At 45.9% G+C, this 25603-nt stretch overlaps 1 protein-coding gene across 1 annotated transcript in view; it reads left to right on the plus strand.

Moving 5' to 3' along the window:
* Positions 1 to 3989: 3989 nt before the first annotated feature.
* MAD1L1 (mitotic arrest deficient 1 like 1) overlaps positions 3990 to 25603 on the plus strand; it is a 2477345-nt gene continuing 2455731 nt past the window's right edge. The window contains exon 1 of the mRNA XM_085629234.1: positions 3990 to 4157. The gene's annotated coding sequence lies outside the window, so the exon portion shown is untranslated. The remainder of the gene's footprint in view (positions 4158 to 25603) is intronic.

Below are 25603 nucleotides of genomic sequence, written 5' to 3' on the forward strand. Positions count from 1 at the left end.
TCAGAGCTTTGGGATATTTGGGCTACTGCCCCAGTTACACAGAACGATGTTACCTAACAATTCAAGGAACAAATCCAGGCAGTCAGCTCAACCTTTCATTATTTCCATGTTGATAAACAGTGTATCCGAATTTTGTTATAGTGACTTGTCGCTTGTATCTAATGGATGAATCAGTAATTGGCACATGTACTAGGTAAATATCCCAGTATGATTGCAATGCGATATTTTAAACTCTGACATTTTGGTGGCAACAAGGTGACAGCCAAAGAAGTGCAGAAAATACATCTGCAAGGCAAAGGAGCCTGAAGGGGACGGGTTATTTACAGCCTGTGACCCTAGACTGGCTGTACAAAACTTGCAAGTGCAGAAACAAAGCAGAGAGGATGGTTGTAGGAAGGTGGAATCTGACTATATGGTTGCCCCCACTTTTTTCCTGGTGTTTGAATGGTTTTTGACTAGTCTGGCTGGGATACTGCTATCAGGACCCCAGCCTATCTGCTTACTCCCTTAAATGATTGGTGTGAATACTAGATGCACTAGTGATTGGATACTGTGGTACCTTATGAGCCCCTAGTATATGGTACCTTAGGTACCTAGGGCATAGGCACTTCACAGGCCTACCAGGGGCTGAAGCATGTATTATGCCACCCCTGGGAAGCAGACTCAATCTGACACCACAGGCCTGCCATTGCAGCCTGGGTGAGGTGGTGTTAGCACTCCTCACAGAGGTATAGGTTTCTATATCTCACCATACAAACACATATAAACCTATCAGCCACCCCTATGGCAGGCCCTATCAATCCTGAGGGCAGGGTGCGTGGTTTACTATGTGAGGGGGTGCCTCTGCGTGAGCAGGGCCCCTCTGCAGCTACCAGAGTCTATTCTCTATGGCTGTTTGTGGATGCGGTTAAACCATATACTCTTAAGTGTATTAAAATGCTAACTTTGGAATGACTGCATCAAAACATGTCGTTTTTGGTGTCAAACAACTTGGAATCATACCCCCACATCAGTCCATGATGTGGGAGCAGGATCCCACCCTTCTAGAGGGGACGGGACGACATGTAAAACGACAGAAATCTGAAAGAGCCCTGGCATCACAAAATGGATGCCACCAGCACAGACACTGGGCTGCCCTCCTGCTGCTGACTGAAACTCGCAGTGGAGGAAGCCCAACAATAGGCATCCTGTCACAGGGAGGTGTCACTAACTGCCAGACAGGATTTAGTGTATTGGAGCTGGGTGGGTGCACTCCTAGAGTGCTTTGATGTCCTGCACTGGGGGAGCAGTAGGCTCCTCTGTGCATATGCCAGCTCAAACCGGTTCAGGGGCAACCTGTCCCTGCTCTGGCGCGAAACTGGACAAAGGGAAGTGGGTGTAACCACCCCCTACCCTGACCCCCCCAGAGGAGTAGTCATAGAGCTAGTCCCTCCCCTATCTTCACTATAAGATAGCAAAATTTGCCATTGCAAATCAGATAACCCTGGACGACGCTCTACAAAGAAGAATCCAGGCCCTTCGACGTTCCACTACCTTTGGAAGACAGAAGAATCTCCCTTGGAGTCAAGGAGTGACTCCCCTGCTTGGCAGGCACCAAAAACCTTAATCAACGGTTGCAAACTTTCCCGCTCCCGCCGGAGTTTGAAGTCCCTACTGCCCCGGAAGTGGATTTCCTGACTTCTCGACGGCCATTGTGAGTCCCCAGCAAAGCTGTGGTGAGTGGACCCCACGAGTGACGAGGAACAGCAATACCCGGGGACCGTGCACTATTGTCAAGTGCAATTCCTTCACGACGTTCTACAAACTTGTGCTTTGGACCATTTGTGGCCCAAGCCTCCAGCAGGTTTTGCAGCGAAAATCAGAGGCCTACCCCGTCCCGAGTGACCGTGGGCTCCTGTGAAGCATTTCCTGAAGAGGCGTCTTCGCGATCACTTGCCTGTTGGCTAGGGGGTCCCCCGAAGACTTTCCTATCGACTCAAAGGGCTCCCCTGGTTGCTCCAGCCCTGCCCTCACTTACCCTTGCTGGGTAAATCCCTCAGACCTTGCTGGTCTGCACCACCGACTTTCTTCAGTCTACACGAGACTTGCAGTTGCCAAGGCTTGTTGGCTCCAATCGGTTGCCAACACCGCAGTCAGCTGCAGACGTCGTGGGACACTCCGAATCCAGCTGCTGGTCATCGTCGATCCCTCCTGTACCTCGTGAGCGAAGAGTCAAAACACCATTGACGACCTGAAATCACCCGACATCTGTGGTCATCCATCTTCCTGGCCACCGGTCACTGGCAAGTGACTTTGAACACTGTCCCTTCAATTTTCAGGTCTTCTGCATCTTGAATCCACCCTTGGATTCCACCGGACACTTCTTCAGTCGACGCAAGCAGCAAGTCTTCTTTGGTCTCCATAGAAAACACCGACGCGACCCGACACCAAAAGACACCTATGCACCCGACTTCCCTGGGTGAGGTAACTCGTGCACTCCGGTGCCCTAGTGTGTGTTGGCCCTCGAATTACTTACCTTGTAAGTGGCATGCTTGTTGACTTCCTCAAAGTACCCTAAAACTTTAAAAATCAAACCGCGACTTGCTCCATTGTAATCAATGGGGAACCTGCGGCTGTGTTCACACACTGCACGTGTCTCCCATGGGCCTGTTACTTACCTGCTAACACTGCAGTAGTGAAGCCCCAGCGATTCCCCAGGCCCTAGGCCTTGTCATTTTGCAAGTCGACATTCTTATACCATTTTGTTAGTATATGGTCTGGTACGCCCCTAGGGCTCCAGCCATACTTGTGCTTAATTTATTGTGAAACGTTGACATTTGAATGTGTACCTGGCTTCTAATCTCATAAAGAGATTAGTAGAGTGTGTCTAGTAATAAATACATATATATTTGATATATACACCTGTGTGGTGTCCTTTCATTTGGTAATTCAAGAGATTATAAGGTAAAAGAAGCTGCTTTACATTCCTCTGAGACTTAGCCTGAAGGCTGCTCTCCACAGCTACCACTAGGATAGCTTTCTTTAAAAGGTTGTCTTAAAACTATCTACCATAAGAGTCGAATTGGACTGGTGCAAGGTGGCCACTATAACTAGTGACCAGCATATGCCAGGTCACCTTCTCACAATGGTGAAATCAGTAGCCTCACATCTCATGTCTGAATGTGACACTACTTGCATATGGACTACCAACGTCAAAAAGCCCAACTGCTGCGTATGAGCACCAGACTCTACATTTATCTCAGAACTGGGGCAACGAGACAAAGAGAGAAGTATAGTGCAGAGTGAAGTTCTGCACAGGCGAGTAATCCACGCCAATTAATGAGAAAGGTGGATGATAAGAAACTGTCCACAGCATTACAATCATTAACAAGCGCCTTTATTACACGATCAATAATGGGCAACCTATATTCGCCTGAAATAACAGACGGTCCATATAAATAGCAGAAAGACATTCACCCTACTAGGGCGCAAGTACGTGCCATGGTCTCTAATTCATGTAAAGAAAAGTGTTCCTCTTGCTTGGGTAGCCAAAGACTGTCATAACTGGGGTGCAACAAGACCACGGTGTAACCCCACCTGTTGCTCTATGGATACGTAGGTCCTAACTACTGTCACCGTCTTTGTCGCCCATAAATAAGCCTCACTGTGAGGTCATGACCCCAAACTAGCTGTAGAGCCGTTGCTGTGGAACGTCGGCAGTCTACTATTTATTGTAATGTTTTTCAACCACGTGCGGTCTCTCTACCGGAGCCGTCACTTTGTCCTCCCGGGGAAGCCTGTTAATCCACCAGCCTATATGTCACAGTCACATTCAGGTCAACAAGCAAACCTAAATACCGGCTCGGAGTCAGTAGCGGACCATTGGGAAGTCACTTCCGGTGCAGCCGGTAATAACTTCCGAGGTGATGGGGCGGTCTTCCGGACAGGGGGGAAAGCCTTCTCTGGCGCGGGTTTTTTCATCTAACCAATCGCAGGATTTAAGGGGCGTTCCATTCATACAGACTCTGTAACTACGGTCTCAAAGCCTGTCAATCAGTATGAAACAAGCCCCGAACTCACCTCCCCAAGCCGAAGATTTTAAAATCCTTTATTGAAGTTGAATTGGAGACAGCAGAAAATACAGATGCTACCGCACTTTTAACCTCTTTTGGTGGGAGGTAAGGTGCGCTATCGCCTGCCTGGTTCGGGAAGGTTTGTGTAGCATGTTCTAACACCGACACAGTCTTGAAAGCCTAGCAGTTCCCCCGCCACGTTCCAACCATGTCATCCTTTTTACCTACCATATACCCTCTCTCACTCACGTGGACAAGAAGCAGCTTGCTGGCCCTTCATTGAGACCCGCTGGGTTGTGCAAAAATAGCATTTTTCTAGTGGAGAAGTTTGTTGTTGCAGTAGAATTTGCCTCCTAGCGAGATGGGAAGTCAGTCTCTACTGAGACGAGGCTTGTTGAGAGGAGAGAAATCTCTTACTGAGGTAGTGGGTACCGGTGTGGGAGTGAGAAACATTGCATGAGGTCAACCAGAACCCGCTGGTGAGTTGTGTGGGGCACGAGAAGGGGCGTGCTGGTTGCCACAAGGTGCTTGCAGAAGCTTTCAAGGAGCATTTTGTCTCCTCATACAAGATGAATGGCAAGTTTTTTTGCAGACTCTAGCACTTTGTCAGTAATCTCTAAAGATATATGAATGTGCTGTACCTGCTGCTTTGGCGCATGCAGCAGTTAGATGGATTCCTGGGTGGACATGTCCTAGCTGCCAGGTGAATTAGGAGGTAGTGTGCTGACGCACGCGTGTTCGTGTGCCTAACCTCTGCAGTAGTTTTCCTGCTGAGGAACTGTGATTGTGGGGTGAGTGATACGATGCGTTTTTCACTGTGCTGTATTGGTGGTGTGCGCCGTCTGAATTTCTGGTTATGGGCTCCTTCAAGAGTGAATGTTGTTGAGGTCGGAGTTTGTCAAACGCTGTTTTCGGGGTCATGGGGGCCTCGAAGATGGGGATTGAAAGTGTTTGTTTCTCATTGTCCTACGACCACTCCTACTCTGGTTCTGCATATTGGGTCAAATACTACCAACTTTGCACTTAACTATCGGGGTGAGAGGGTAAACAGCCACAGGGTAACCCAAGGAGGTAGTGGGGGTGCTGTGCTCAGTACTCAACAATTAACCAACTGACACAATTATTTCAATGTCCTGCTCAGTGTTGGTCTTTTCAAGAAATACATTACTGTATTCACTGTTTAACTAAATACTATACAGTCCCTATAATCATACGTGTTGATATCCTGGAGTACAATTTTTTTATTATTAAGGTGCTATGCCCTCCCCTCACCGACTAATACATACACCCTCCTATTATTCTTTCTTGTTTGCCCACCCTCCCCCGAGCTCAGGATCCTACTTCTTTGGAAGTCACGGAATAGCATGAATCTAGCACACATGCAGCTTTCAGGCCCCGCCAAATGCATACTTTGCATGTTTGGTCTTACATTTTCTTGAAAAGTGTGGTATGTTTACAGTTCTTGATTGTCTCTCAATAATTATTCAGAAACTTGTTATGTGCGCAGCTACCCGAAGGGGTTTCCAGCCGCAGGGCGGAAGTAGGTATCAGAGAGCGAGAAATCTGTTAACAATTTAGAAAAGCCAGGTCTTTAGACCCTTGCAGAACGCAAGAAGAGATGTTAAGTCTCTCAGGGAAGCTGGCAGGGAGTTCCATAGTGTCGGCCCTAGTTAGGAGAAAGAATGACCTTTCATGTGGGGCCAGTCAGGTTTTTGGTACCATTAACCGAGTCTATTGAGCGGATCGCCAGGGGCAGGAAGGATGGTATAGGTGGGCTAAATCCAGAAGGTATTTAGGAGCATGTCCAGATTCGACCCTAAACATATAGCAAATTGATTTGAACTTGATACAGTTCACAGTCAACCAATGTAGGTCACGAAGAATGCCGGAGACCGAGGTGAACTTGGGTAGACGGTAGAGAAGCCTGGCAGCTGTATTATGCACAAGTTACAGTCCATGGATGGTGGATTTGTCGCTTCCCAGATACAGGACGTTGCTGTAATCCACTCTAGAAATCACAAGAGCTAGTATCTCTGTCCTCTGTGCTGAGAGAGGAATCAGCCATAGGATCTTTTGTAGCCACTACAGGACTGCAGAGCAGGTTGACGTCACCTTGGCCACTTGTTTCATGGATAGTGACTCATCCGCAATGAACCCCAAATTCTTAACACTGCTAGAATGAGTAGGAAGAGCTCCCAGTTCGGCTTGCCAGTGCTGTGGCTCCCCAGAGATCAAGCTTTTTGCATTGAATTATAACTTTTGTTTCCGTTGAGTTTGAGCAGATGATTCTGCATTCAGCGCGAGACCTTGTGCAAGTTCAAATTAAGGTTCGAGGACCCATGTCCATGTGTCGAGGAGAGGGAGGACATAATCTGGGTATTGTCAGCGTAGGAAAAAAGAGACAGCACAGCGTTTTCACTCACCTCAGCGAAAGAGCGCGCGCGCGCGCGCGCGTGTGTGTGTGTGTGTGTGTGTGTGTGTGTGTGTGTGTATATCTCTACAGGGGAAGGAGTGAGAGTTTGATCTGGCCAATGGAGAGGAGACCTGGAAAGTTCGTTCCTTAAGGAAGGACCAAAACCATTCCAAAGTCATTCCCTCAAGACCCAGTGTCTGCAGTTCCCCCAGGCGAATGTGATGGGATACCGTGTCGAAGGCAGCGCTAAGATCTAACTGGATGAGTGCCACAGTTTCACCCTCATCGGAGCAGTGCCTTAACAGTTCATTCACTAACTTAAAAAGCATTTTTGCAAAGTTTTAGGCCTTTAGAATCTTTTGAGAATAGAATTAGGCGCAAGCGGATTTATTAAGACACTGGAATTTTTTAAAGGCATATTTGAAGAAGTTTTGGTTTCTTCTGTGTAAAATTTCCTTCACCGTTTTTTAAGCGCTTTGTATTGTGTTTTCCCAAGTTTTAGCATTTTGTTAAACTAGGGCAGCGTCCTGAATGTTTAGCTGAGATAGGGAGACCTTTTTCTTCAGCTCCCATAGGCCAATTGCGCACAAGCTCCTGATCAGTAATAGAAATTTGTTTGAGGTCAGGTCTAGTGTTGCACAATAGCTTGTTAATGGTTGGTACGTTCAGTTTAGCCCAGCTTCTGCTTTTATGTTCCGGGGCCAGATAGGGCAGCAGAAAGTGAGACACCATTTTCTGTGTAAAAGGCACTGCAAATTGGTCAGACCTGGATAGAGGGCAGGGGAGAGCACTGTTTAGGTTAGGAAAGTTGGAAAAAATAGGATCCAACAAGTGCCCAGCCACATATGTGGCTTATAGTTGCACAATCTCAGGTGAGGGCCCCACAATTTGCCGTAAGCAAGTTACTTTTGGTACATTTGGGGTTTTGCCCGCTCAACCTCGGTCTGTGAAGTCTGTGTCTACGGTGCAGAACAGGCCACAGTGGGTGGGCTTTGTTGTTGCGGTCTTCTTGGGACCCGAGGAAGGTGCAGTCCTGGTTGAGCCAGTGGTGTCACTAGGGTTGGTGTCACCCGGTGCGGGTAACTCATGGTGTCACCCTCTCACGACTTACCGCATGGACCTCCTCCGCCCGAGTCCGCCAGTGGACACAGTTGGCAAATAACGGGACCATACAGAATCCTTAGTAACGTTTGTGAATGTAGGTCCTATATTTAAAAAATGTGCCAGTTAACAACAGTGTGATAATGACTCATTAATCAGGTTGTACAGTGGGCTACCTGCTAGTCAACAATTTATTGTAATTTATAATATCATACGTATGGTACTTTTTACTGGTGTGGGCTTCCCACTATCCAGCAACACGATATATCAGTGGTCGAAGTGGGGGAAAAAATGTAGGGGAACTGTGGGCGGAGAATCAGAGGGCGGGAATAACCCAAGGATTGGATCAGTGGGCAGAGCCAGAGGCGTGGCCAGAATGCGCAAACATCCCAATTTTTTGTATTTGTTTGGTTTCGCTGCCCAGTTTTATCAACCAATGGATACACATGATTATTTAAGGTTATAATGAGTTATTGACAGTAAAATGTGTTCACAAAGTGGGATATGCTTCTAATCACAGCATGTCCCCAAATACGATAAAATGTGGAAGCACAAGCCATTTGTCTCCGAGCCATGGAGTTTCTGTCATCAGCACTTCTCACTTTTCCAAAACAGCAGTTCAAACATGAATGGCTAAAAATCCTAGTTTGCAAATGTTTTCTATATAATAATGGCTCTGCCATATTTGCCTCATAATGCAAGATCTGTAGCATTATCTGACCATTTAAACTAATTGTTTGTAGCTCAAACGTATCAAAAGTTAATAAAAAATGTGACTTGTGTTGCTGCGGAGTAGATGACAGTTAATAGCTCACTGTTCTATGTTAGGATTTTAACTTCTAAACTGCAAGTAACAAAAGGATCTCTCTGACAAAAGCAGTAGCCCACTGGCCTATTTACATTATGTGCACTTTGTGATCTGCATGGTACGTGTTCTTTGCAGCAGGTACATTAACCCTCTGAGCTACCTTTCCATGAGTCAAATCTTCCATTAGACAAAATTCCGATCTCTCTCTAGGAAGAACATTAATCACCAGAGTCATCATGACATTGTTATTGTTACCGAAAATTACTTGAGGCCAGGAAGGAGGCAGCAAGCGCTTTTAAAATCATAATATACTTGCAAAAATGATGCTTCCACCTAAACTGAGCACCTGGTGCGGTCACACCGGTTGCACCGCCCTAGAGCTGGCCCTTCTCAAGGGTCCTGTGATCTCAGTGACAGGGTCATTGTTCTAGGGTGTACTCCTTCATAGGCCTGCCCGCAAGACTGGAGGTGAACTTCAGTATGAATAGTGGTGGACAAGCCTTGAAGGTTAACCTACACTTGTCATGCTAGGGTCCACCTGCTGGTGCTACGACACCGGGGCTTCTAATGTCTTGCGAAGCCTTCTAAGGTCTGCATGAGATAGTGCTCTCTCAGGAGAGTGGTCTGGCGGACTGGTTATTAAGGCTGAACCTGGTTCCCCAGTTCCAAATTCAGCAGCTCTGGCCATAGTGCCACATCCTCTCCCCCACTGAACACCATACTGCCCCACTGAGAAACACTCAGACTGCCTTCAACTACAACCCAATTGTTGCCAGCTATAAACACCTGGATGCGGCTCAATTTAAATTACTCACTGGGCAAGAGCAATATGTGGTCTACAAAAAAAAGTGACAGCATCCTAGAAAAAGCAAACAATCATAGGGAATGCAAAGTTTTGCAAACCATGTGAAATGTAAGCAGGAACAACATGGTTACCTTAATGCTTTTACACTCACTGTTCAGAAATCAGTGAGGGCTTTTGCCTGAAAAGTTAAGGACATGACAACTGGGCCCTGAATGGACCCATTTCAATGGCCATTGCTTATATCCTTATAAAACGTAAGCAGTATGGTAAAAAAAGGACAACATCCCTAGATACAGAGCAGCAGTAGAAATTTTGTTTTTCAATCCTCACATTGCAGTACCTCCAGGATTGGTGCACTAGTTCCAAGAACAAAACCAGGAGTGCAGTTCCTCTGGGAGAGGGGAGGGTAAGAGAGGGGGGAGAGCGATTAGTCTCTATAGAATGCCCTCACACACCTAGCAAGGTGTCATGCTTCATCATAGGGCTGTGCTCCTCGTCGGGCTGGCGCTGCAATGCCCGACGGGCTCCCGCGAAGGGGCTCTTTATCGGAGATCTTTTTAGAGACAGCCGTATAGGTGCGTGGGGGTAGGTGCAACAAGTGTAGTGAGTGATAGTGAGGTGGGTTAAAATAGGTATGGTATTGCCAATCGATGAACCTTTTTATTCTGGTGGTATACTAGCCTAAGTAAAATCGGTGACCCCGAGGGATTATAATGCTCCCTAGGGAAGTAGAAAGGTCGACATCTTTCTTGCTCTATGCCCATACGGGTCGGTGGCAATTCATCAGGACCAGGTGAGAATGTGCTCCAAAATATAAACTCTACTACATAATAGGTGATTGAAAAATTATAAGTACATCACCAAGCAAATCCATTGGGTCCCTAAGAGGAGTGGACCCGCTGTTGCGGTACCTAAAAGATAAAAGAGAAAGAGAAGGACAACACAGACACATAAAAAATTCCAGCATTTAAATTGGGTGCTGTTTGGCTCCCGTGGGTAACCGTGCGTCTATTGTGATTCATCTTAGCCAGTTTAATGGGTGCTCACACAAAAATCCGGAGGAGATAGTGCTTCATCGCATCGGTGTTACTAAATACGTAATACTGTGCAACCACCATGTGTGCCAAATGCTATGCAATGCTTCACGAAGTGCCATATGGCATGGGATCGCGATATGTGGCCAAGTAAATTATAGTTGAAGTGTAATATCGTACCCAGCACTATGAGAACATTTCTGAACATAGTAAACAAGGGGTAAGGCCAAAATACGTGTTAAAACGCTATCCTCAAATTTAGAGTGGCGGGTGATTTTGACACAAATTTCAAAAATGCAAGTGCCTATGGCTACGGAGCCCATGTGGGGGAGACTCACCCCCTGGGGAACAGAAAATGCTGTACGGGTTCGCCTGGAGGCCGTCGAGGGCTCGCCCTGAAAAGGTTGAAGGAGAGCAGTAAGTACCCTTCAGGCTGCCGTACACTGATACCACCCTGGAAACGCATTGTACTTACAGAGATGGGGCGAGCGCACAACCGAGATCCTATCGAGGCTCAGGCTTCCGTAGCAAGCCGACAGGGGTGTGTTCAAGATAAAGGAAGTGCTCTAACGCACGGGAGCAAACAACTAGACCGCAAACTTGTGCGGCCATATTGAGACTGACAGCAAACTTTATTGCGCGAACAGTGCGCGGGAGGGACAGGGAAAGATAATGTCCCACTGAAGGGGAACTTGGGCATGCAAAACAAACGTCACGAAAAAATGCGCTGGGAAGTGACTCAGCGGGTTATATATTACAATAAAAGTTGTTCATGCAAGTAACTGATGCGGTGACGCGAGGGTGATGTAAAGCAGCCTCAGAGTCTAAAAAAGGCGAAAAAGTCGGTAATTTTAACCAGTGGGTCTTGCTTAATGAGATGGAAAAAAGATACAAGACTATTGTTATTGTTTATGGTGTCATCAGAAATTCACCTGTATTTAAGCTGGCGAGACCACGTTATTGACTCCATCAGGACATCTCATGTATGTGAGGTGAATTATGTATTGTAAAGGTTGGCCCATGGTATATCCGAGTTTTGAAAGGCAAGGTCAGTAATTAAAGCCGGTGGGTCTTACCTAATGAGATCTAAAAAGTTGCAAGACTATTGGTGTTATTTATGGTGTCATGAGGAAATCACCTTAATGTAAGCTGTTGAGATCATGATATTGGCTCATTCAGGCCGTCTCATGTATGTGAGGTGGATCATGTATTGTTAAGGGTGGCCCATGGTATATCATCGTTGAGGCCGCCAGTATGGCTAGAAATTCTGAAGATCCACTGCTGTTCCTTTCGGAAAAGGGCCTCCTTACTGATCACTGGGAAAGCCTGCAGGATTGTCCACGTTAGATCATTGGCAGTATGGTTCTTCTCCACAAAATGAGTGCACATTTTGGTATTAATCTTTTTGCACCTAATGTTGCTTCGGTGTTCGGAAACTCTGATCTTTGCTGGACGTGTCGTCATGCCGACGTACATAAGGTCACATGGGCACTGAATTAGATAGATACAATTGCGGGTATTGCAATTTGTATGGGATTTTTGTTGCCAAATTGGAGTTTCTGAAAAAGTAATACATTTGCTTGTTTTTGTTAGGGCACAAGCGGTACATTGTCCGCATGGGTGATGGCCTGTCACAGGTGGAAGGCCCCACAGTCGTTGGTTAGAGGGTGGGGATAGTTTGGGTCTAGTGCTAATAAGCAAACTTTTCAAATTGTCGGTCCTTTTGAACGCAAATCGGGGCTTGGGGACTTCCCAGCCTCCTACCGATAGCAGATTCCAATGTTTTTTGATTATTTTTTGGATGGCGTTTGATTCAGGAGTGAAAGTGCTTACACACGTAATTAGATCAGTTTTGATTTTTTATGTGGAGGTAAGCAAGGCATCCCTGTTAGTATTGCGTGCTCTTTTGTAGGCCGTTTGCGTGATTGTCCTCGGATATTCTCTTCGAGCCAAATGGCCTGTGAGGTCATGTGCTTGTGTTTTGAAGTCCTCCAGTGTACTGGAGTTGCGTCGGAGTCTAAGATATTGTCCATATGGTAGGTTGTTACGTAAAGCCTTGGGATGGAAACTACTAAAAAGTAGTGGGCTATGGCTGTCAGTGGTTTTTTTTATAGGTTTTTGTGTTCAACCCTAAAGGGGTTTTGAAAATGAGCAAATCCAAAAAAGGAAGCTCATGGACTGATAAATTGGCCGTGAACCGTAGATAGGGGTTCAGGCTGTTGACCCAAGCTACAAAAAGGGGGATGGAGTTCAGAACCCCTTTCCAGAAAATGAGAATGTCATCGATATACCGTCACCAAAGGGTGACGTTCTCCTTATAGATGTTCGTCTCAGTTAAGATGTGATTGGCTTCAAAGTGTGCCATGTAGAGGCATGCCAGGCTGGGAGCAAATGTGCTCCCCATCGAAGTGCCCTGGACTTGATGGTACATGCGGTCTTCAAATTGGAAGTAGTTTTTTGTTAGGGCAATCTCTGCACATTCCATGATGAAAGAGATTGGTGTGGGCGAGTCCCATGTTTGTGCTCGAAGTACTTCTTCCACAACATCCAGGGTGGCCCTCTGAGGAATGTTAGTGTAGAGGGCCTCTACATCCAAGGTAATAAGTGCATCCACACTGCTACCAATCTCATTGCCTTGTTTGATGATGTTGAGGACATCCCTTGTGTCGAGTAGAAAAGTTGTGGTCTTTTGTACCAGGGGGCGTAGGAAGTGGTCACAGAACCGCGTGAGAGGTTCCAGAGCCGAATTGATACCTGACACAATGGGCCTCCCAGGTGGAGGTAGAACACCTTTGTGGATTTTTAGTAATGTGTAGAAGTACGGTATACGGGGATCATTGTTCATTAAGAATTCTGACTCGTTTTTCGATATCCAGCCTTGTGTTAAAGCACTGGTCACTAGTGTTCTTATTGTAATGATCAGTTTTTTAGTAGGATCCTCTTTGATTTGGACGTAATACCGTGTGTCACTCAATTGTCTTAGGCATTCCGTTCTGTAGTCAGGGGTGGACATGATCACTATAGCTCCCCCCTTATCTGCCTCTTTGATGGTAATCGTCGTGTCTTTGCTGAGATCAGTTATCGCCACGTTTTCCAGGCTTTTTCGAAAGCCAGAATTTCCGGTGGCACCATAGCACCGGAAATTCTGGCTTTCGAAAAAGCAGTCATCAAGGACATCAGTGCCATGACAGAGAAAAAAACCTTCCATAACAATTCCCGCCTGGAAAACGTGGCGATAACTGATCTCAGCAAAGACACGACGATTACCATCAAAGAGGCAGATAAGGGGGGAGCTATAGTGATCATGTCCACCCCTTACTACAGAACGGAATGCCTAAGACAATTGAGTGACACACGGTATTACGTCCAAATCAAAGAGGATCCCACTAAAAAACTGATCATTCCAATAAGAACACTAGTGACCAGTGCTTTAACACAAGGCTGGATATCGAAAAACGAGTCAGAATTCTTAATGAACAATGATCCCCGTATACCGTACTTCTACACATTACCAAAAATCCACAAAGGTGTTCTACCTCCACCTGGGAGGCCCATTGTGTCAGGTATCAATTCGGCTCTGAAACCTCTCTCGCGGTTCTGTGACCACTTCCTATGCCCCCTGGTACAAAAGACCCCAACTTTTCTACTCGACACAAGGGATGTCCTTAACATCAAACAAGGCAATGAGATTGGTAGCAGTGTGGATGCACTTATTACCTTGGATGTAGAGGCCCTCTACACTAACATTCCTCAGAGGGCCACCCTGGATGTTGTGGAAGAAGTACTTCGAGCACAAACATGGGACTCGCCCACACCAATCTCTTTCATCATGGAGTGTGCAGAGATTGCCCTAACAAAAAACTACTTCCAATTTGAAGACCGCATGTACCATCAAGTCCAGGGCACTTCGATGGGGAGCACATTTGCTCCCAGCCTGGCATGCCTCTACATGGCACACTTTGAAGCCAATCACATCTTAACTGGGACTAACATCTATAAGGAGAACGTCACCCTTTGGCGACGGTATATCGATGACATTCTCATTTTCTGGAAAGGGGATCTGAACTCCATCCCCCTTTTTGTAGCTTGGGTCAACAGCCTGAACCCCTATCTACGGTTCACGGCCAATTCATCAGTCCATGAGCTTCCTTTTTTGGATTTGCTCATTTTCAAAACCCCTTTAGGGTTGAACACAAAAACCTATAAAAAACCCACTGACAGCCATAGCCCACTACTTTTTAGTAGTTTCCATCCCAAGGCTTTACGTAACAACCTACCATATGGACAATATCTTAGACTCCGACGCAACTGCAGTACACTGGAGGACTTCAAAACACAAGCACATGACCTCACAGGCCATTTGGCTCGAAGAGAATATCCGAGGACAATCACGCAAACAGCCTACAAAAGAGCACGCAATACTAACAGGGATGCCTTGCTTACCTCCACAGAAAAAATCAAAACTGATCTAATTACGTGTGTAAGCACTTTCACTCCTGAATCAAACGCCATCCAAAAAATAATCAAAAAACATTGGAATCTGCTATCGGTAGGAGGCTGGGAAGTCTCCACGCCCCGATTTGCGTTCAAAAGGACCGACAATTTGAAAAGTTTGCTTATTAGCACTAGACCCAAACTATCCCCACCCTCCAACCAACGACTGTGGGGCCTTCCACCTGTGACAGGCCATCACCCATGCGGACAATGTACCGCTTGTGCCCTAACAAAAACAAGCAAATGTATTACTTTTTCAGAAACTCTAATTTGGCAACAAAAATCCCATACAAATTGCAATACCCGCAATTTTATCTATCTAATTCAGTGCCCATGTGACCTTATGTACGTCGGCATGACGACACGTCCAGCAAAGATCAGAATTTCCGAACACCGAAGCAACATTAGGTGCAAAAAGATTAATACCAAAATGTGCACTCATTTTGTGGAGAAGAACCATACTGCCAATGATCTAACGTGGACAATCCTGCAGGCTTTCCCAGTGATCAGTAAGGAGGCCCTTTTCCGAAAGGAACAGCAGTAGATCTTCAGAATTTCTAGCCATACTGGCGGCCTCAACGATGATATACCATGGGCCACCCTTAACAATACATGATCCACCTCACATACATGAGACGGCCTGAATGAGCCAATATCATGATCTCAACAGCTTACATTAAGGTGATTTCCTCATGACACCATAAATAACACCAATAGTCTTGCAACTTTTTAGATCTCATTAGGTAAGACCCACCGGCTTTAATTACTGACCTTGCCTTTCAAAACTCGGATATACCATGGGCCAACCTTTACAATACATAATTCACCTCACATACATGAGATGTCCTGATGGAGTCAATAACGTGGTCTCGCCAGCTTAAATACAGGTGAATTTCTGATGACACCATAAACAATAACAATAGTCTTGTATCTTTTTTCCATCTCATTAAGCAAGACCCACTGGGTAAAATTACCGACTTTTTCGCCTTTTTTAGACTCTGAGGCTGCTTTACATCACCCTCGCGTCACCGCATCAGTTACTTGCATGAACAATTTTTATTGTAATATATAACCCGCTGAGTCACTTTCCAGCGCGTTTTTTCGTGACGTTTGTTTTGCATGCCCAAGTTCCCCTTCAGTGGGACATTATCTTTCCTTGTCCCTCCTGCGCACTGTTCGCGCAATAAAGTTTGCTGTCAGTCTCAATATGGCCGCACAAGTTTGCGGTCTAGTTGTTTGCTCCCGTGCGTTTGAGCACTTCCTTTATCTTGAACACACCCCTGTCGGCTTGCTACGGAAGCCTGAGCCTCGATAGGATCTCGGTTGTGCGCTCGCCCCATCTCTGTAAGTACAATGCGTTTCCAGGGTGGTATCAGTGTTATGGCAGCCTGAAGGGTACTTACTGCTCTCCTTCAACCTTTTCAGGGCGAGCCCTCTACGGCCTCCAGGCGAACCCGTACAGCATTTTCTGTTCCCCAGGGGGTGAGTCTCCCCCACATGGGCTCCGTAGCCATCGGCACTTGCATTTTGAAATTTGTGTCAAAATCACCCGCCACTCTAAATTTGAGGATAGCGTTTTAACACATATTTTGGCCTTACCCCTTGTTTACTATGTTTACAAATGTTCTCATAGTGCTGGGGACGATATTACACTTCAACTATAATTTGCTCGGCCACATATCGCGATCCCATGCCATATAGCACTTCGTGAAGCATTGCATAGCATTTGGCACACATGGTGGTTGCACAGTATTACGTATTTAGTAACACCGATGCGATGAAGCACGATCTCCTCCGGATTTTTGTGTGAGCACCCATTAAACTTTCTAAGATGAAGCACAATAGACGCACGGTTACCCACGGGAGCCAAACAGCACCCAATTTAAATGCTGGAATTTTTTATGTGTCTGTGTTGTCCTTCTCTTTCTCTTTTATCTTTTAGGTACCGCAACAGCGGGTCCACTCCTCTTAGGGACCCAATGGATTTGCTTGGTGATGTACTTATAATTTTTCAATCACCTATTATGTAGTAGAGTTTATATTTTGGAGCACATTCTCACCTGGTCCTGATGAATTGCCACCGACCCGTATGGGCATAGAACAAGAACATTTCGACCTTTCTACTTCCCTAGGGAGCATTATAATCCCTCGGGGTCACCGATTTTACTTAGGCTGGTATACCACCAGAATAAAATGGTTCATCGATTGGCAATACCATACCTATTTTAACCCACCTCACTATCACTCACTACACTTGTTGCACCTACCCCCACGCACCTATACGGCTGTCTCTAAAAAGATCTCCGATAAAGAGCCCCTTCGCGGGAGCCCGTCTGGCATTGCAGCGCCGGCCCGACGAGGAGCACAGCCCTATGATGAAGCATGACACCTTGCTAGGTGTGTGAGGGCATTCTATAGAGACTAATCGCTCTCCCCCCTCTCTTACCCTCCCCTCTCCCAGAGGAACTGCACTCCTGGTTTTGTTCTCGATACCTTGGAGCACTGTGCAGGACCTCATTAAAAAGCTCTTGGTTCCTCCCTTTTTGAAGCACTAGTTCCAAGCCCAGGGAAAACCAAGCCAAGACAACAAAAATAGCGCTTCACTGGCAAACTCTGTAAAAGTGGCACTAATGTGTTTGGGTGTGAATAAAATCAATCTGGCCAGTTTGCTACCACTCTGTCTTACTTTATTTAGTTATTTATTTTTCATATTTTTAAATTTGTATTCCCGAATCTGCACTTTGGAATTAAATGTCAGAAAAATAGACATTGATTACCAGCAAAAGTGATTTTCTTTTTTGGATCCATTTCACAGGGAAGCAAATAAAAGAAAGGAGAGGAGACAGTGCGCACTGCGCACAGGCACCTCCTTCTCCTAAAAGGTTAGGTTGCTTTGCGCACACAGGCCCTGTTGGTGTCACCCCATGTGAGGGTGTCACCCAGTGCAGTCCGCCGCCCGCCGCAGCCCCATAGTGACGCCGCTGGGTTGAGCGAACGTCTAAGTCTGCAGTTGTAGGCTCCAATCTGGACTTGCAGTGATCAGAGCAGTTGTAGCCTCATTTCGGGCCTTCGGCAATTACAGCAGCTACAGCCTCTGCCCGGGCCTAAAATAATACTGCTTTAGAGGTTTTTTCTAGTCTAGAAATAAGGATGAGAAATTGGTGCAGTGAAGGATGCATAGGTCCTACCTAGATTGCTCCTGTGCAGTCAGCTTTTTCTGGATGTCCTACAGTCACTGAGGCATATAGACCCATTCTCCTCTTCCAGGGCCAAGCAGACTCGTTCCCTCAGTCAGCAGACCGACGTCTAGGTATTTCAGGGCAGAGTCACAGCTTCTCCAGCAAAAAGTCATAATTCAGGTGACGTCCCATCATTTCTTTAAGATTGGCTGTCAGGAACAATCCAGCCCTGGTGGAACAGCAGTCCCTTGAGTATTTGGCATAGCACTCTCTACCACTAACTTAAAGGAGTTGGAAACAGAACAAAGTGGCTTGGTTTGGGTTCCACTTTCATACATGACACATAGACAGGGTATATGGATTGACTTTCTCAAACTGTAGAACTGGTTCTGGGTGTTTCCCCTTTCACATGTCTTCCTCTGTCTGTCTGCTCTTTAGAGACAACCTTTGTGTAATGTGATTCTTCTTGCTGTGGTTACCACTGCGGCTGTCTTCAGCAGGGAACACCCACAACAGAGGTACAAATGAGTGTTCTGCATCTGGCTGTCATCAGCCCAGCTGAAGGAGTAATGAGGGACAGACAAAAGGACAGGTCTCGCTTAGAAACGTCCTCACCTCTGACAACAGAGAATGCAGACCTGCGCCTCACCATTCGAACATCCACCAAATGGCAGTTATCAGGAAGACTAATCAGCAGTATCATGCTAACAAACTCCTCATGGAATTTCTAAAGGTAGCCCAGTCTCTATCCTCCTCTCTTCAGTGTCTGGAGTTATGCCTGTTATTGTGGCAGAGTGGACTAATTTGTTCACTGTAAGGGCTTGAATTTGACTTCATGGTCACGGGTTCAAATCCCGGCGGATCCACTCGGCCTTTCATCCTTCAGAGGTCGATAAAATGAGTACCATTGAGTTGAGCAACAATTAACATCTGTTAGTCAGCGCCAAAATACCCACGGGTGAATGTGCGCATTCAAATACACGTTATGTTGGGATCTCCTTCAAGCTGCAGGAATTCATACAATACACTTCCAATGTCTGAGGGCATAAGCCTCACTATCCTTCTTTGGCTATACCAGGCCAAGGGTAGCAACATTTGTCCCTCGAGCCTCCATATCACCATGGCTCACTCATACATACAACTGATCACCATCTGCGTCTAACAAGACATTACACATTTTCATACACAGATGGCAGTGCACGGTTATGGGAGCAAACACAATACTGTAACTGTACACAAGTGGACTAGTAGACTTCACTCTTCTTTGCACAGATAAAATGATCTGGTCACACTACAAGTCTTTTTAGATTTAAATCTGTTTTATTGAGTTTCAAGAAATAAACAATACATAATAATATCCTCACCTACATCCGTTGGTCGGCGAGGTGTAACATAGGGAATGGGAGGTTAACAAGGGAGGGTGGACTGGCATACGAAAAATGGGGAGGGGTAAAGGTAAAGAGGAGTGTTGAGGAAAGGAGGGTAGGGACATGCTTGACAACCCCTATCATAAGGAAATTTAATGAGTTGAGGCCAAGGGATAGATACTACAGTTTAAATCTCCACTTCCAAACCTCAGTCACCGTCATGGTCCTTTTGTATGAGGCAAAGTACTTGCAAGAAGGCTGAACAGAAGAGTTCCCTGAATACTTGAGCTAGAAACTGTATACAGGGCCCCCATGTTTGATCAGTTTGCGGTCTACTATCGCCGTCAGTTTCTCCATGCCAAGTACTTCCCATAGTTTATGCTGCCAATCCAGCCATGCACAAAGGTCAAGGGTGATAGCCCTCCCTGATCACAGGGGTACATCACTGCGTTTTGGAGGCATAACAGAATGTAACTGGGGAACCTGGGCAGGCCAGTCTCGTAATGTCTGCCAGAACGCCAGTCCTTTTAAAAAAAAATTATTATTCCCAGAAATACATATTGTTGGTTGTACAAAATGGAAAACAGTCCCCTACGAAATTCATGAATAAAAAATATGGTTCAATGCTGTTTGTAAAATAGCGATAAGAACACCATAGTTAATATATTTCGTCCTTATTTACAAGAAATCAGATACCCGCAGCTACCAATGGAGAGCTGGGTTGGGCCAGCCCTGAGGTTAAAACTACCAGGGAGTGAAGCCTAAATGATAAGAGCAACCCTTTCAGTTCCTACTACATATCCTGGATACAAGTTATTCTAGGTTGGTGGATCAGTACTAAAACCGCTATAAGTAGCCAGCAAGCTGATTAGTTATTCAGTCGGTGGTGTTCTTCCAATCCATAATGGGAGACCAGATTTTTTTCTCCCAGTTTCCTGGTCTGTCTGCCCCAGCATTCATAAAGAGCTGTCTGTTGATTATAAATACCCAACAGCCAGGCTAGATAGATCTGAAACGGGGGGGTCCGGATCTTTCCATCTGGCGGCAATAAATATCCTGGCAACAGATACAAATACCAAAAATGTCTGAGTGGTACCCAAGCTGCTGTTGCTATTGTGACCGAATATCATCATAGTTGGGCTAAGGTTGATCCTGCGCCCTAACAATCCTTCCCAGAAGAGCTCCAGCCTGTTCTTCAGAGGGAGTAACCTGGTGCAGTTATAAAACATATGTATTGGTGTGGGAGGGCCTTCCTCACACTTAGGACACTTGTTGTCTGTCCTCTTGCCGCACTCAAACAGTTTGGTAGGGGTAACATACAGATTAAATTACGTTTTATAATGCTGCGCCTTCTGGCTTGCTGACAAGAAGATCTTTGTGGCTAATGCTATTGCCTTATCTAAATCAAAATCAGGGTCACCTAGATTCCTAGCCCTATTTGCCTCAGTCTTCTCGAGATTATCTGGCAGACTGTCCAGCAAAATGCTATAGATGCCTCTTTTTTGCAGTCAGCCTGAGCAATTACCGCCACAAAAGGTATTTTATCTAGGGCTATGGATGCTCTGGAATTACTGAGGAATGTCCTAATTTGTACGTATTTAAAATATTGTCTGTTAGGGATACCAAACCCTTGATGCAGATAAGTAAAAGGGCATATTTTGCCAAGGAGATAAAGGTCCCCTATTGCTGTCAGGCCATGCTGCTCCCACTTCCTTCCCATCATAAAATAGAGGGGGGAAAAAGGGAGGTTTTGCAGTATTTTGGGTTCTTCATAGCTTTAACCTTGCTCCATATTTTCCAGGCATTGAGAACTACCTTGAATCTGACTTTCTTATAATAGCTCGGCTCTAGCTCCCGCAGCAGCAGTCCATCAGCCTTCTTCCCTAGAGCAAGCTCATAGACTGTGGGGAGGGCGCTGTGGTTTTCCTGATCTGTCTTTTCGTATTTATCTGTAATAAATAACATACGCATTTGCTGTAGAACAGCTGCCCAATAGTAGAATGTAATATCGGGGACCGACAACCCACCCCGTCCCTGTGGGAGAGACAGATACTTTAATGATTGCCTCACCTTCCCATATTGCCAAATAAAATTTGTGAAGCAGAATCCAGTGTTTTCAATATTGATTCATCTATGGTCACCAGTAACAGAAAGAGATATAGGATCTTAGGAAGCATTGTCATTTTTAGGACATTACCCCAGCCGATATTTGATAAATGAAGCCCATTTATATGTTTTTGGTCTGTGGAGATTTGTTTGACCAGGGGGTTAAAATTAATCTTACCTATAGTGTCTACCTTGGAGTTAACGCGAATGCCAAGGTACACAGCTTTAACCACATGCCGTGGTTCTTGAAAGGTAAGTTTATCTGTGCAGATGACTTGTATTTTTGCTTTATTCAAAGTATAGTCGGAGGCTTGCCCAAACTCTCAAGCCACAGCTTTGATTTCCTTAATTGCTCCTTTGGGGTCAGTGGTGCCAATTGCAATGTCCCCAGCATATACGAGCACCTTCGTCTCATAACCTTCACAGATAATCTGCTTTATCCCCTGATTGTTAAGGATCTTCTCGATCAATGGGTTTATATAAAGAGCATACAAGATGGGAGACGAGGGGCACCCCTGCCTGGTTCCCCTAAACACCTTTATAGTTTACGACTCTTAACCCATTAGCTGAAGATGTGCGTGTGGGTTGGAATATATAGCTTTATTAGCGGTGATCATTCGGGGGCTGAAACCCTTAAATCCGAGTACTCCCCTTAAAAACCTCCAGGCAACCCGATCAAAGGCCTTCTTGGCGTCAAGGAGGGTCATAGCCATCGGTCCCCCTGTCTCGGCTGTGATGTCAAACAGAGTTATAGCCCGCCTTATACGGTCAGTTGTCCGTCAGCCGGGTATAAAGCCATGCTGCTAGGCTGACACCAGCTGGGCTATGACCCTCCCCAGCTCACCCACCAGTATTTTGCAATAAATCTTTGTGTCAGAATTTATCAGTGATATTGGCCTATACGAGCCCGGGTTGTCCAGGGGTTTGCCCCTTTTAGGGAATATAATAATATCAGTACCTTCCCAAGACTCCGGTGGGAGCCCATTGTATTGTACCCCCAGGAACAGGTCTAGTAAAATAGGGGCTAGCTGAGATTGAAGTCTTATAGAATTCAAGAGGTATTTTATCAGGGCCAGTAGCTTTCCCTGAAGATAGGTAGTGTAATGCAGCTAGGTTCTCTAAGTATTATATCTGCTTCTAGCTCATTCCTGCCGAGTTGCTCTAGGGTGGCCCCAAGATCCGCCTCTGACACTACTTGAGAGATATCCAGAGGTACCCCGCTATCTAACTTATATAATAACTGATAAAATTCTTGAAACACACAAAGTATGTTGCTAGTCTCTGAATAGATTCTTCCATCCTTCCCAATTGAGGTTATCATGCTTCTAACTGCTTTCTGCTGTGTGCGCAGCGCAAGCCTTCTCCCAACTGGTTCTCCATACTCTTATGTTCCATTCTTATGAGTTAGGAATTCTTCGGTGGATCTCTAAGTAAGCCAGCTAATAATCTCCTCTTTTAAAGAAATAATTTTAAGCTTGGTTTGTGCAACCCCTTGCCCCCGTGCAATCCGTGTCACATGCTCTTGCTCAGCCTCGGCCAGTTCCCCAGCAGCCTCTCATTCTCAGCCTGATGCTGTCTCTTCGCTTGGGCAACAAAACATATAATCTCGCCCCTCAGGCCAGCATTGAAGGAAGCCCAAACTGTATCTCGTGGAGCACTATACCTATATGTGTCAAAGAACCCCTACGTCCAGTTCGTGATATGCTCAACAAAAGTTACATTCATCAGCAGTTTCCTATCACATGTCCACTTGTGGCGGCGTTTGGTAGCCACTTGGACCTCGACCTCCAAAATCAGAGGACTATGGTCCGAGATTACCTTCGGAAGCTTCCTAATTTCATCTTTACTGAATAGACCTATTACTATTAAAAAATAATCAAGTCTAACATATGTTTTATGAAGGCAGGAGAAGTAGGTATAGCCTGGATCATTAGGATGCTTAATATTCCATGTGTCTACCATGCCGTGGCTGTCCATCAGGGAAAACAAGGCCCTATAAATTCGACTTTTTCCCCCCCTGATATCGCTGGGCTTGCCGGGTCTCCACTGCTTGGTGTATGTTGAGATCTACACAGATGACCAGCAAGTGCGGCCAGGATGCTAGCAAGATCCTCAAATATATCCGGGTCATCCTGATTCGACCCATATATTACACAAACTGTGAGTCCTGCCTCAAACTCAACTAGTGCCCACCTACCATGTGTATCCGAAAGCTTACGCCTAATCAATCCTATTTGGGGTTTAGCTAGAATAGCCACCCCCGAATATTGGAGCTCTGGGAGGAACAGGACAGCAGATTGTAACCTCTTATTGCTATCAGCTCTCTTTTATCCCATGGGATATGGGTCTCCTGCATGCACACCATATTGGGGGCAGTCGACCTCACAAACTCTGCCTCCCTTGACCGTTTTATCCTATCATTCAGCCCTCCCACATTTACAGAAGCTACCAGACCGTAGTGCAGTCTGTGAGGAGATGGGTGCAGCACGTGTGACCCGTGAAATTATACAAACATTTCTTACTAATGAAAAGAAAAAAGAGGACCAAATGAAGAAAAGAAAGAAAGCAGGCCCTAATTCTAACCCCAGTTCTAGTATCAGAAATCTGAATACATACGTGGATTAGCTACGCACTTAACCCTATTCTTACAATTCTTATGGCTTAAGACTGTCTAGGAACTCCTTTGCCTTAATCTCAGAAACAAAGAATCAAGTTTTCCCCCAACCACTTTCAAACATCCAGGGTTAACCAAATAAGCTTGTGCGTTTTTGTCCTGAAAGGACTTCATCAACTGCTGCAGGCGCCATTGTCTCTCAACCGTACTGTGGCAGAAATCTGGTCGCACAAAAAACGAGACATTCCCACTTGCTTTCTCAGATTGCTTGACTTAGGAGAAAGTTTCCAAAGTAGACCAGAATAGCCCGTGGCTTAGAATCCTTCCTTAGTGGTGGCCTCCGCTCATAGGGTACTCTGGGCCTGCTGCACTTCTTTGTGACTAGTTCCAAACTGTTAGGTCCGGGAGGGCTGCACGTAGTAGTTCCACCACATAGGCCCGGATGTCCAAACCCTCGATGCCTTTGGGACCCCTAACAAGCGAAGATTGTTACACCTTTGGCGCTTTTTCATGAACTTCCAGCCTCCATTGTATGTCAACCAACTGGGATTCATGTGCCTCCGATTGTACCAGAGTGGTGGCAAGATCTCTCTGTCGTGGTAATTCTTGTTTCAAGATCTATCAAGCGTTCCCCGATGATGTTGCACACCTTAGTGAGATTTCTAACCACCCCTTAGACTTTCCTTAATGCAGTCTGAGCCTTACTGCTATCTTGACGCGTTTCTTCGCGATGCATTAAAATTGCCTGATGGATAGCGTCAACTGTAGGGGAATCCGAACCACCGGTGCCCTGTAGAGTCCCTGGAAGGGAGGCGTTCTGTGAGTGTATAGTCCTAAGCTAAATCCTTGCCCTCTGAAATGCACCGGTCAGCCTTCTTGCCCATCTTGCGGGCTGTTGAGGCACTGCCCCTTTTGCTCTCTTCTGGGTCACTGTCATTCTCGCTGAAATCGGAAGAGGAGTCAGACCCATCCACCGACCACTCAGCCCCAATGAACATCGAGAAATGGCTATTATGACATCATCAGCATAAAAAAGCGAGTTTATGCTCCCGACTTCCCATGGTAATGGGCGCTTTGTGTGCATGTCTATGCAGACACCCTGCGAACAGATTCATATAGAGGGCAAAGAGGAGTGATGACAAGGGGCCCGTGTCTCGTGCCAAGTGCTAAATTAAAGGGTCACGAAATCAGCCCATTGACTCTGACCACTGCTGTAGGATTGGTATAATTGTACCCTATCCAATGTTGGAATGTAGCACCGAGTACGGATTTGTCTATCGCTAACTGGAGAAACGGCCAGTGTACTTGGTCAAACGCCTTTTCGGCATTTACTGGGAGAAGGAGCACTGGCGTGTGGGAATGACAAATTCAATCTATGAGATTGAAAAGGTGTTTAATGTTATCGATGCACCCCCTTTCGGGAACAAACCTGGCCTGGTCATGGTCTAACAGGCTTTGCATGTAGGGCTTGCAAGCAGGCCGCCAATATGCTAGTAAAAATCGTAGCATCAACATTTAACAGTGAGTTCAGGTGGTATGAAGAGAAACGCTTGCGTCTTTTCCAGGCTTGGAGAGTACTGTAATGGTAGCCTCTCTCATAGCGTCTGGGAGGGAGCCCAACTCGCTGAAA

Source organism: Triturus cristatus, chromosome 10 (genome assembly GCF_964204655.1).
Source record: "Triturus cristatus chromosome 10, aTriCri1.1, whole genome shotgun sequence".
Classification (NCBI taxonomy): Eukaryota; Metazoa; Chordata; class Amphibia; order Caudata; family Salamandridae; genus Triturus; species Triturus cristatus.